General features: G+C 54.5%; 1 long non-coding RNA gene across 1 annotated transcript; it reads right to left on the reverse strand.

Moving 5' to 3' along the window:
- Window positions 1-5,040: 5,040 nt before the first annotated feature.
- On the reverse strand, window positions 5,041-10,997 carry LOC140710599 (uncharacterized). Its single transcript, XR_012091668.1, has 4 exons — window positions 10,485-10,997; window positions 9,617-9,833; window positions 8,156-8,273; window positions 5,041-6,286 (listed from the first exon to the last, which is right to left on the reverse strand). It is a non-coding gene; the product is annotated as an uncharacterized lncRNA (long non-coding RNA).
- Window positions 10,998-11,308: the final 311 nt, after the last annotated feature.

Consider the following 11,308-nt stretch of genomic DNA (forward strand, 5'->3'; position numbering starts at 1 on the left):
GCCAGAGAGCTGCAACAGATTTCAGCCAGATTTCCCAATACACAGAATCCAAAATCCATGCACAGACGCTCCCAGTATTGACAGAGGGTTTGAACTCAGCCAGATTTCCCAGTAGCCAGAATCCAAAAATCCATATACAGACGCTCCCAATATTGACAGAGGGTTTGAACTCAGTACAGACTGCAGACATGCATGCTGGGCCCTGAAGAACATTTCATTTACTTATGTATGTATGCATGTATTTGCTTACTTATTTTTGAGAGAGAGCCTTGCTCTGTCACCCAGGCTGGAATGCAGTGGCACAATCACGGCTCATGGAAGCCTCAAACTCCTGGCCTCAGGTGATTCTCTTGCCTCAGCCTCTTGAGTAGCTGGGACTACAGGCACCCACCACGATGCCCAGCTAATTTTATTTATTTATCTATTTATTTTGAGACGGAGTCTTGCTCTGTCGCCCAGGCTGCAGTGCCGTGGCCGGATCTCAGCTCACTGCAAGCTCCGCCTCCCGGGTTCATGCCATTCTCCTGCCTCAGCCTCCCGAGTAGCTGGGACTACAGGCGCCCGCCACCTCGCCCAGCTAGTTTTTTGTATTTTTTTAGTAGAGACAGGGTTTCACCGTGTTAGCCAAGATGGTCTCGATCTCCTGACCTCGCAATCCGCCCGTCTCGGCCTCCCAAAGTGCTGGGATTACAGGCTTGAGCCACCGCGCCCGACCTAATTTTATTTTTTTAACTTTTTGTAGAGAGAGGGTCTTGCCATGTTGCCCAGTCTGGTCTCAAACTCCTAGGCTCAAGTGATCCTCCCACCTTGGCCTCCCAAAGTGCTGGGATGACAGGTGTGAGCCACCTCACCTGGCCTTCTCCTTTTTTTTTGAGACAGAGTCTCGCTCTGTCACCAGGCTGGAGTGCAGTGGTGTGACCTCGGCTCACTGCAACCTCCGCCTCCCAGGTTCAATTAATTCTCCTGCCTCAGCCTCCCAAGTAGCTGGGATTACAGGTGCACACCACCATGCCTGGCTAATTTTTTGTATTTTGGTAGAGACGGGTTTCACCATGTTGGCCAAGATGGTCTCGATCTCCTGACCATGTGATCCGCCTGCCTCGGCCTCCCAAAGTGCTGGGATTACAGGCATGAGCCACTGCACCCAGCCACCTCCTTTTATAAGGATATGTATTGGATCCAGGGCCCACCCTAAGCCAGGATGGTCTCATCTCTAGATCTTTACCTTCATTATATCTGCAAAGACCCTTATTCCAAGTAACATTTCATTCTGAGGTGAACAAATCTGGGGGCTGCTATGCATCCTGCTACTGTTTAACAGACCTGCCAAGAGATGACCTGCCCCCAGGGATTAGCTAAGTAAAAGAGCAGGCATCCTAAAACAAACAATAAAACAAAGTGCCTCCCAAATGTTCTTGTTTATCTTGAAAGAGCTGTCTGTCCTCCCTCCCTCTACTGCCTCCTCCTGTTCTCGCCACAACCCATCCTTACCACGCTGCCAAAATCACTCCCACCGAGGCCGCTGTCGCTGTGACTCACTAAAGCCCAGGTGGGTTCTCAGCCTTCCCCAGCGATGGCTCTGCGGCCAGGCTGCACCCTCCTGTCCCCTATCATCCTCCCTGGCCCTGCTCACTCCCGTCCCCCAGGATCCTCCCCACACCGTCCTCCCCAGCCCTGCTCACTCCCATCCCCCACTGTCCTCCTCACACCGTCCTCCCCAGCCCTGTACCCTCCCGTCCCCCACTGTCCTCCCCACACCGTCCTCCCCAGCCCTGCACCCCATCCCCCACCATCCTCCCCACACCGTCCTCCCCAGCCCTGCACCCCATCCCCCACCGTCCTCCCCACATTGTCCTCCCCAGCCCTGCACCCTCCCATCCCCCACCGTCCTCCCAACACCGTCCTCCCCAGCCCTGCACCCCCATCCCCCACCATCCTCCCCACACCATCCTCCCCAACCCTGCACCCCCATCCCCCACTGTCCTCCCCACACCGTCCTCCCCAGCCCTGCACCCTCCCATCCCCCACCGTCCTCCCCACACTGTCCTCCCCAGCCCTGCACCCCCATCCCCCACTGTACTCCCCACACCGTCCTCCCCAGCCCTGCACCCTCCCGTCCCCCACCGTCCTCCCCACACCGTCCTCCCCAGCCCTGCACCCCCATCCCCCACTGTCCTCCCCACAGCGTCCTCCCCAGCCCTACACCCTCCCATCCCCCATCATCCTCCCCACACCGTCCTCCCCAGCCCTGCACCCTCCCATCCCCCACCGTCCTCCCCACATCGTCCTCCCCAGCCCTACACCCTCCCGTCCCCCACCGTCCTCCCCACACCGTCCTCCCCAGCCCTGCACCCCCATCCCCCACTGTCCTCCCCACACCGTCCTCCCCAGCCCTGCACCCCCATCCCCCACTGTCCTCCCCACATCGTCCTCCCCAGCCCTGCACCCTCCCATCCCCCACCGTCCTCCCAACACTGTCCTCCCCACACCGTCCTCCCCAGCCCTGCACCCCCGTCCCCCACAGTCCTCCCCACACCGTCCTCCCCACACCATCCTCCCCAGCCCTGCACCCCCATCCCCCACCATCCTCCCCACACCGTCCTCCCCAGCCCTGCACCCCCATCCCCCACCGTCCTCCCCACACCATCCTCCCCAGCCCTGCACCCCCGTCCCCCACCGTCCTCCCCCCACGGTCCTCCTCACATGGTCCTCCTCAGCTTGGCACCCTCTCTTCTCCACCCATCCTGAGTCTCCTTCTGACCTTTGCGGTTTCTTCCTTATGCTCCTGACCTCCAGACACTGAAGTGTTCAGGGCTCGCCCTAATGTGTCTTGTTGCTGTCTACAGACTTGTCACATCCAATAACCCCCATAAGCTGCTGATGTCCAAATTCACATCTCTAGACGGCAACACCCCTCAACTCCAGATGCAGACGTCGGACTGCCCACGCTCCATCTCTTCTCGGGGATCTCATGACATCTCCAATTCTTTTTCTTTTTTTTGAGGTGGGGTTTTGCTCTGTTGCCCAGGCTGGAGTGCAGTGGCGGGATCTCAGCTCACCACAACCTCTGCCTCCCAGCTTCAAGCGATTCTCCTGCCTCAGCCTCCTGAGTAGCTGGGACTACAGGCGTGCGCCACACACCCAGCTACTTTTGTATTTTTCATAGAGACAGGGTTTCTCCATGTTGGTCAGGCTGGTCTCGAATTCCTGACGTCAGGTGATTCACCTGCCTCAGCCTCCCAAAGTGCTGGGGTTACAGGCATGATTTCCTTTTCCTTTTTTCCCTTCCCCTTCCCTTCCCATTTCCTTTTTCCTTTCCTTTCCTTTCCTTCTTTTTTTTCTTTTCTTTTCTTTTCTTTTCTTTTCTTTTCTTTTCTTTTCTTTTCTTTTCTTTTCTTTCTTTTGGACAGGGTTTGGCTCTGTCACCCAGGCCGGAGTGCAGTGGTGCCATCTCAGCTCGCTGCAGCCTCTGCCTCCCAGGTGTTTTTGTTTTGTTTTGTTTTTTTAGACAGAACCTCGCCCTGTCGCCCAGGCTGGAGTGCAGTGGCATGATCTCGGCTCACTGCAACCTCTGCGTCCCGGGTTCCCGCCATTCTCCTGCCTCAGCCTCCTGAGTAGCTGGGACTACAGGCGCCCACCACCACGCCCGGCTAAGTTTTTGGTATTTTTAGTAGAGATGGGGTTTCACCGTGTTTGCCAGGATGGTCTCAATCTCCCGACATCGTGATCCGCCCACCTCGGCCTCCCAAAGTGCTGGGATTACAGGCGTGAGCCACCGAACCCAGCCTATAACTGTGGTTTTTTAATTGAGATGAAATTCCCGGGGCCTGGCTCGGTGGCTCATGCCTGTAATCCCAGCACTTTGGGTGGCCAAGGTGGGAGAATCACTTGAAGTCAGGCATTGGAGACCAGCCTGGCCAACATGGTGAAACCCCGTCTCTACCAAAATACAAAAATTAGCCAGGCGTGGTGGCACGCAGCTGTATTCCCAGTTACACAGGAGGCTGAGGCAAGAGAGTCACTTGAACCCGGGAGACAGAGGTTGCAGTGAGCTGAGATCCTGCCACTGGACTCCAGCCTGGACGACAAAAAAAGAAAAATGAAATTAGCAGGGCGGCGGTACCTGCCTGTAATACTACCTACTTGGGAGACTGAGGCTGGAGAATTGCTTGAACCTGGGAGCCAGAGGTTGCAGTGAGCCGAGATCGCACCACTGCACTCCAGCCTGGGCAACAGTGAAAGACTCCTCTGTCTCAAAAAAAAAAAAAAAAAAAAAAAAAAAGGAAAATTAGCCGGGCGTGGTGGTGGTGCCTGTAGTCCCAGCTACTTGGGAGGCTGAGGCAGGAGAATGTCATGAACCAGGGAGGTGGAGGTTGCAGTGAGCTGAGATCACTCCACTGCACTCTGGCCTGGGTGACAGAGCAAGACTCCATCTCAAAAAAAGCAAAGCAAAACAAAACAAACAAACAAAAATAAATCAGTTGCCAATATTTAAAAATTAAAGGACTTAAAAAATATATTTTTAAAATCTGGACTTTCAGCTTCTCTTGAAAAATCATCGTATCTGGCAGTGCTGGGCCTGCCCTGCCATGGCCACACCTGGGGGACCAAGGAGAGAGGCGGATGTGGTTTGCATGTTATCCCCTACAGATCTCAGGTTGAAATGTGATCCCCAGTGCTGCAGGTGGGGCCTGCTGGGAGGTGTTGGATCACGGGGGGGGGGGGGGGGGGGGGGGGGGGGGGGGCGGATCCCTCACGAATTGCCCAGCGTCATCCCCTTGGTGATAAGTGAGTTCATGAAGGATCTGGGACCTCCCCACCACCTCTCTTGCTCCTGTTGTCATCACGTGATACACCTGCCCCTTCACCTCTGCCATGAGTGGAAGCAGCCTGAGGCCTTACTAGAAACAAATGCTGCTGCCCTGCTTCCTGTATGGCCTACAGAACTGTGGACCACATAAACCGTATTAGCCCGTTTTCACACTGCTATAAAGATACTATCCAAGACTGGGTTGTTTACAGAGAAAAGAGGTTTAATCGACTCACACAGTTCCACATGGCTGGGGAGGCCTCAGGAAGCTTACAGTCACGAGGGAGCAGGAAACAGGCACGTCTTACATGGCGGCAGGTGAGAGAGAGAAGTGCGTGAAGGAGGAGCTTGACAAACACTTATGAAACCATCAGATCTTTTTGTTTTGTTTTGTTTTTGAGATGGAGTTTCGCTCTTGTTGCCCAGGCTAGAATGAAATGGCACAATCTCGGCTCACTGCAACCTCCGCCTCCCAGATTCAAGCGATTCTCCTGCCTCAGCCTCCTGCGTAGCTGGAATTACAGGTGCCCGCCCACCATGCCCAACTAATTTTTGTATTTTTAGGAGAGATGGGGTTTCATCGTGCTGGCCAGGGTGGTCTCGAACTCCTGACCTCAGGTGACCACCCACCTCGGCCTGCCAGAGTGCTGGGATTACAGACTTGAGCCACCATGCCTGGCTTGAAACCATCAGATCTTGGCTGGTTGCAGTGGTTCATGCTTGTAATCCCAGCACTCTGGGAGGCTGAGGTGGGGTGGATCACCCGAGGTCAGGAGTTTCAGACCAGCCTGGCCAACATGATGAAACCCCATCTCTGCTAAAAATACAAAAAATTAGCTACATGTGGTGGGCACCTATAATCCAGCTAATCGGGAGGCTGAGGCAGGAGAATCACTTGAACCCAGGAGGCAGAGGTTGCAGTGAGCAGAGATTGTGCCACTACACACCAGCCTGGGCGACAGAGCCAGACTCTGTCTAAAAACAAACAAACAAACAAACGAAAAAACCCATCAGATCTCATGAGAACTCAGTCACTATCAGGAGAATAGCACGGAGGAAACCACCTCCACGATCTAATCACCTCCCACCAGGTCCCGCCCTCAACACATGAGGATTACAATTGAGATGAGATTTGGGTGGGGACACGGAACCAAACCATATTGCAAACCTCTTTTCTTTATACGTTACCCAGCCTCAGGTCTTCCCTTACAGCGACGTGAGAGCTGAGTAACACAGGGGGCCTTCCTCCAGGGTACACGCGTGGCTCCCGCTCAGTGCGTCTCTCCGAGACGGAGGCTCACTCCTGTCCAGGATCCAGTGTGGGACACCCCCATGCCCGAGAGTTTCCAGGAAGGCCTCTGCAGCGGGTCAGCTGGGCTGCCCGAGCCATCTGGATGGCAGCCGCCTCCGAGGTCTTCCTGTGGGCAAAATCCTCCCACTTGGTTGTAAAATCCACCTGTTTGAGGCTGTATGTACCTGTGCAGAGGGAAAATGGCGGATTTGAAAATAGTGACTCCAGGGGCCAGAAGGGAGAGGGTGGCAAACTGCACCTGTGTCTTGATGAGAGAAGCATCTCTGGGAGGGGGGCCTGGAAGGCCCCTCTGACCCGCCTGGGAATGTGCTGCCGGGAACCTGCCCAGGATGAGGCTGGAGGGAGTAGAGTGAGTGACAGAGCCTGGGACCCAGGAAAGGGACCCAGGAGAGCTGGGTCCCAGGGCAACACTGCTGGGCATTGGGAGCAAAGCTTTGCTAAAGACAGAAGCAGCTGTCATCCTGGCAACTGGTTTTACGTTTTATTCTTTTTCCATTTGACGAGCAATACATATGTGTTGCTGAAAACGACGACGACGATGACAACCGTCAGAGTCAAGGGAAAAAAACTAAAACGAAATAGAATTTTTATTTTCTCTTTTTGAGACAGATTGTATTAGTCTGAGCTCACACTGCTAATAAAGACATACCCAAGACTGGGTAATTTGTAATGAAAAGAAGTTTAATGAACTCAGAGTTCCACATGGCTGGGGAGGCCTCACAATGATGGTAGAAGGTGAAGGAGGAGCAAAGGGGCGTCTTCCATGGTGGCAGCAAGTAAGTGTGTGCAGGGAACTACCCTTTATAAAACCATCAGATCTTGGCCGGGCGCGGGGGCTCATGCCTGTAATCCCAGCACTTTGGGAGGCCGAGGTGGGCAGATCACTAGGTCAGTAGATTGAGACCATCCTGGCCAATACGGTGAAACCCCGTCTCTACTAAAAATACAAAAATTAGCTGGGCGTGGTGGCAGACACCTGTAGTCCCAGCTACTCGGGAGGTTGAGGCAGGAGAATGGCCTGAACCTGGGAGGCGGAGCTTGCAGTGAGCCGAGATCACGCCACTGCACTCCAGCCTGGGCGACAGAGCGAGACTCCGTCTCAAAAAAAATAATAAAAAAAAATTAGATCTTGTGAGACTTACTACCACAAGAACATCACAGGAATATCCCACTCCCATGATTTGATTCCCTCCTACTGGGTCCCTCCCACAACACATGGGGATTATGGGAGCTACAATTCAAGATGAGATTTGGGTGGGGGACACAGCCAAACCCTATCACAGAGTCTCACTCTGTCGCCCAGGCTGGAGTGCAGTGGCATGATCTTGACTCACAGCAACCTTTGCCCTTAGGGTTCAAGCAATTCTTGTGCCTCAGCCTCCGGAGGAGCTGGGATGACAGGCACGCACCACCACACCTGGCTACTTTTTAAATGTATTTTTGGTAGAGCTGGGGTTTTTCCATGTTGACCAGGCTGGTCTCAAACTCCTGGCCTCAAGTGATCTGCCCAAAATGCTGGGATTACAGGCGTGAATCACTGCATCTGGCCTAATAACACTTTTTAATTTTGGGACGGAGTCTCGCTCTGTGGCCCAGGCTGGAACGCAGTGGCGCGATCTCGGCTCACTGCAAGCTCTGTCTCCCAGGTTCACGCCATTCTCCTGCCTCAGCCTCCCGAGTAGCTGGGAGCCACCACGTCCGGCTAATTTATTTTTGTATTTTTAGTACAGACAGGGTTTCACCATGTTAGCCAGGATGGTCTGGATCTCCTGACCTCGTGATCCGCCCGCCTTGGCCTCCCAAAGTGCTGGATTACAGGCGTGAGCCACCGCGCCCGGTCAACATACTTCTTTTTCTCAGACAAAAATGGAGTCACAACAGACGGACTTTTGTGACCCGGCTTTTTCATTTGTCTGAGTAAATTGGCCTTGCTGCCTTTTGCTGTGGCTGGAGACAGCTCTCCCCAGAACGAACACGCTCAGCCCCGTCCAGCTCACCGTTAATCATGCTCCAAGAAACATCCCTGAGCTCACCTTTGCCCTCTTGTCTTGGGGTTTCCTTAGAATAAATCGCTGGAACTGCTGGGTCAAGGGTTGGGATGTTTTTATGACTTGGGTTCTCCAGAAAGGTCCTGAGTGGAGGCAACGCCTTCTGGAAAACAAACCCCGGGCAGGGCAGAGCTGTGCGGCTGCCAGGAGCCCCACTGACTCTGAGTGTCCCAACTCTGTTTTTCTCTTTTTTCCGTTCTGTTCCCTTCCCTTCCCTTCCCTTCCCTTCCCTTCCCTTCCCTTCCCTTCCCTCCCCTCCCCTCCCCCTCCCCTCATCTCCCCTCCCCTCTTCTCTCTTCTCTTCTCTCCTCTCCTCTCCTCTCCCCTCCCCTCCTCTCATCTCCCCTCCCCTCTTCTCTCTTCTCTCCTCTCCCCTCCCCTCCCCTCCCTCCCCCCTCCCCTCCCCTCCTCTCATCTCCCCTCCCCTCTTCTCTTTTCTCTTCTCTCCTCTCCTCTCCTCTCCCCTCCCCTCCCCTCCTCTCACCTCCCCTCCCCTCTTCTCTCTTCTCTTCTCTCCTCTCCCCTCCCCTCCCTCCCCCCTCCCCTCCCCTCCTCTCATCTCCCCTCCCCTCTTCTCTTTTCTCTTCTCTCCTCTCCTCTCCCCTCCCCTCCCCTCCTCTCATCTCCCCTCCCCTCTTCTGTCTTCTCTTCTCCCCTCTCCCCTCCCCTCCCCTCCTCTCTCTTCTCTTCTCTTCTCTTCTCTTCTCTTCTCTTCTCTTCTCTTCTCTCTCTCTCCTCTCTTCTCCTCTCCTTCCACTCCTCTCCTCTCCCCTCCCCTCTCCTCTTCTTTCTTGTCGTCTTCTCTTCTCTTCTTTTCTTTCTTTTCTTTCCTTTCTTTTTTCTTTCTTTTTTTTTTTTTGATAGAGTTTCACTCTTGTCGCCCAAGCTGGAGTGCAATGGTGCGATCTTGGCTCACTGCAACCTCTGCCTCCCAGGTTCAAGCTCAGTCTCCTGCCTTGGCCTCCTGAGTAGCTGGGATTACAGGCGCCCGCCACCATGCCTGGCTAATTTTTTGTATTTTTAGTAGAAATGGGGTTTCACATTCAGGTTGGTCTCGAACTCCTGACCTCAGGTGATCCACCCGCCTCGGCCTCCCAAAGTGCTAGGATTACAGGCGTGAGCCACCGCGCCCGGCCAGGGCCAGCAGTTTTCAGGGCTCTTTGCACGGCAATCTTACTGAACCGTCAGGACAGCTCTGTGACACACGAGGACACTGAGGCCCGGATCGATGATTTGTCTACGCTCACTCTGCTCCTAAGCGGGAGATAACTCTCAAAAATCCAGATCCAGCCAGGTGTGCAGGCTCACGCCTCTAATCCCAGCGCTTTGGGAGGCCGAGGTGGGAGGATCGCTTGAGCCCAGGAATTCGAGACCAGCCTGGGTGACATGGTGAGACCCCATCTCTACTAAAAAGTGAAAAAATTAGCCAGGCGTCATGGCACGCACCTGTCGTGTCAGCTATTCGGGAGGCTGAGATGAAAGGGTCACTCGAACCCACGAGTTTAAGGCTGCAGTGAACCGTGACCGCACCACTGCCCTCCAGCCGGGGGTGACAGAGGGAAACGGTGTCACAAACAATCCAGATCCAAGGATTCCACAGCCCAACGCTTCAGCCACGATGCAAACTGCCACATTCATAACAGCAATGCTTATGTTTTGGCTCCTGATGGGAAACAAAAAGGGTTTTAGAAAACACACAGAAGTATTTAAAAAGTTGAAAACAAACACAGATCACTTGAATTCTATCAGCCAGAGGTGACTTCTGTCAACATTTCTGTTTGTTGTGTGACTTTCCCATGAACATATATATGTATTTTCATAAAAGTGGATGCTGTAGATTCCTTCCTTCCTTCCTTCCTTCCTTCCTTCCTTCCTTCCTTCCTTCCTTCCTTCCTCTCTCTCTCCCTTCCTCCTCACCCCTCCCTGCCCCTTCCCTCCCCTCTCCTCTCTGTTCCTTTTTCTTTCTTTCTTTCTTTTGAGACAGAGTCTTGTTCTGTCGCCCAGGCTGGAGTGCAATGGCATGATCTCGGTTCACTGCAACCTCCGCCTCCCGGTTCAAGTGATTCTCCTGCCTCAGCCTCCCGAGTAGCTGGGATTACAGGCACCCACCACCACGCCCGGCTAATTTTTGTATTTTTAGTAGAGACGGGGTTTCACCACGTCGGCCAGGCTGGTCTTAGACAGGGTCCCAATATGTTGCCCAGGCTGATTTCAAAGTCCTAGGCTCAAGCGATCCTCCCGCCTTAGCCTCCCCCAGTGTCGGGATTATAGGCGTGAGCCACTTCGCCCGGCCTGTAGTCTGCTTTTTTCCTACCTAACAGCATGCGTGGAGGTCTCCCCTGTCCACAGACAGAAGTTGAACTCTCAGCGGGAGAGGAGCTGGGCCCAGGCAGCGTCTCCCCTCCCCACCCAAGGCACTGACTAGTGGGTGGGGAGGGTAGGGGAGGGAATTCAGGGAATGGGGAAGCAGTAGAGTGTGGGGTGGGTGAAGGGGCCAGGCGGAAGCACCAGCCAAGAATAGGCACCTGCGCCTGAGTGGAGGTGGCCTCTGAGGCTGAGCGTGGCAGGTCTGGGGGTGGGGCTGGCACCGTGAGGATTAAACAAAGCTCCTGGCTGGAAGCCATGATCCTCCATACCGAGGCCACAGGGCAACTGGCGGCTGGCCAGCCTCCCCGGTCAAGGAGCCAGATCCGCAGAGCAACTGCTCGGGAGGGCTTTAGAGAGGGCAGGGCCAGGCTTCCCAAGTCACTCCTTCCTCAGGCTGGCATCTGGCAAGGTTCCCAGTGCCTCTTCCCTTTCCACACCTCACAAGGCTGGACACCTGGAAACCCTCCCCTTGGACACGAGGCTTCCCGTCAACCTCTCTGTTTCTGAGACAGGCCGGAGAGGAAGCTGAGCTACCTGGAAGATGAAGCAAGGTCTCCATTCGTAGCTGGGAGACACCAGGAAAACCAGCAGCCCAGAAATGAAGGACCAGAGACCAGGAGATGAAATGATCCCTTCCAGAGAGAGCAAGGAGATTCAGAAATAGCGGAGAACGGCCGGGCACAGCAGCTCACGCTGTAATCCCAGCACTTTGGGAGGCCGAGGCGGGCAGATCACCTGAGGTCAGGAGTTCGAGACCAGCCTGGCCAACAT

Source organism: Chlorocebus sabaeus, chromosome 28, assembly GCF_047675955.1.
Source record: "Chlorocebus sabaeus isolate Y175 chromosome 28, mChlSab1.0.hap1, whole genome shotgun sequence".
Taxonomy (NCBI): domain Eukaryota; kingdom Metazoa; phylum Chordata; class Mammalia; order Primates; family Cercopithecidae; genus Chlorocebus; species Chlorocebus sabaeus.